Source organism: Salvelinus sp. IW2-2015, unplaced genomic scaffold, assembly GCF_002910315.2.
Source record: "Salvelinus sp. IW2-2015 unplaced genomic scaffold, ASM291031v2 Un_scaffold5092, whole genome shotgun sequence".
Classification (NCBI taxonomy): Eukaryota; Metazoa; Chordata; class Actinopteri; order Salmoniformes; family Salmonidae; genus Salvelinus; species Salvelinus sp. IW2-2015.
The window spans coordinates 40383-42398 of record NW_019946358.1 but is presented as its reverse complement, the minus strand read 5'-3'; the positions used below and the strand labels follow the sequence as shown (position 1 = coordinate 42398).

Below are 2016 nucleotides of genomic sequence, written 5' to 3'. Positions count from 1 at the left end.
AGGTTCAGACATTAAAGTATTCAGACATGTTCTTAACATCTTAAAGGTTCAGACATTAAAGGTTCAGACACTGTTCCCCCTGTAACATATTAAAGGTTTAGACATTTCCCTGTAACATTTAAAGGTTCAGACATGTTCTGTAACATATTAAAGGTTACAGACATTTCCTGTAACATATTAAAGGTTCAGACATGTTCTGTAACATTCTTAAAGGTTCAGAACCATGTTCTGTAACATATTAAAGGTTTCAGACAGTTCTGTAACATATTAAAGGTTTAGACATTGCTTTCTGTACATAAAGTTAGACATTAAAGGTTTAAGACATAGCGTTTAAACCAGAGAAGTGATTTTTTGGTTGAGTTGCCTTTAATGCGTTTAAAAGACTCATATAAAGTCATTGTTGGCAGAGTAACTCCTTAATGAGTTGCCATATAGAGTAAATTTATTTATAGTTCCAGTTCCAGAGGTGTGTATTTTACAGTAAAAAGAGTGTTTTTAAATAGTTTCTGAGAAACCCATTATTGTCAGTGTTTCCTCATTCTTTTGATCAATACGGTTATATGATCAGTTTTACCGTCAATACTTTGCATTCCTTGATTTACCTGGCATCTAGGTACCTTCCTGAGTCTTTGTTTGGTTTGCCCTGCATGGAATAAGACTGAGATGAAGTAGGGATAAACAGAGATTGTGTCAATAACAACACCTAAGGAACTGTTTCCATGTCTTTTGTTCCCTGTAACGGCGGCCTTCCCTTCTTCACTAGAAGAGGGGGTGAAACAGGATCGGACCAACACGCAGCGTAGGCCAGTGCTCAACATGTTTTAAATAACAAAAACTACTGTGAACACTAAACAAATACAAAATAACCAAAGACAGCCGTTACAGTGGCAAACCGATACAGACCTATCTGGTGCAGAACACAAACACAGAGACAGGAAACAACCACCCACAATCCCCAACACAAAACAAGCCACCTATATATGATTCTCAATCAGGGACAACGATTGACAGCTGCCTCTGATTGAGAACCATATTAGGCTGGACACAGAAACAGACGAACTATACACACAATATATAATTCCCACCCAGCTCACGTCCTGACCAACACTAAACAAGCAAAACACATAAGAACTCTGGTCAGGACGTTACACAAACAATGAAACTGACATAAACCAAAAACACCATACATTTAGTTCATTATATATATATATAAAAACAATTATTTTAGATGGGTGACATTATCTGCCAAAGTAACACCCCTGTAGACAAAGAAGAGCTCTCCAGTAGGTGTACCAAAATATTCAAAGAACATTTTGAGGTTTCAAGTTTATCATCTTCCAAAGCAGAATTACTTTCCCATTGTTCCTCAACTGGAGTGTATTATATACTATTTTCTAGCTCTGAGTCACTACTTTTATCCAATGTAAAAAACACAATTTAAATGTTGCTACATAAGACTGAATCTAGCCAGCCAGTAACATTTGACTGTATAAAACCTAGCAGTACTAATTATTTCTCTGAAAGTGAGGCAGACATGTAAAATTTTGCAATAAAACATGATTATTTGTCTCTCTGAAATGAAACCATCAAGTGATAGATTTTAAACGAACACATGTCTGTCATTAAAAAATCGCATGCCATGATTAGATAGTGAAAAAACACATCAATCACTTTTATAGTTTCTTTAAACAATAACATCTAATTTACCAACTTTTCTGGAAATGGATATATAGCCATTTGGAATGAATCTATTATAACGTTTCCCCATTTGAGCTCAAAGTAGATTAAATACTTAATGTTTGTCTCTGTTGTGTTGAAGTCCAATCAAGCAGGAGAGACCAGCCTCCCCTGTACCCAGCTGTGTGTCCATGAAGAGTGACCGGTCAATGGATATGTTTATAGACTTCAGAGAGGGAGACTTTTCTACTGAACAAAGGTAAGAATAACTCATGGGTCATGGTCAGTGAGTTAAACAACACTGTCTCATTTCTCCTCTCCAATTTTCCCATTTATTTT

General features: G+C 36.0%; 1 pseudogene; it reads left to right on the top strand.

Moving 5' to 3' along the window:
* The first annotated feature begins 1949 nt into the window (after positions 1-1949).
* Positions 1950-2016, top strand: part of LOC112077958 (ribonuclease inhibitor-like) — an 11432-nt pseudogene continuing 11365 nt past the window's right edge.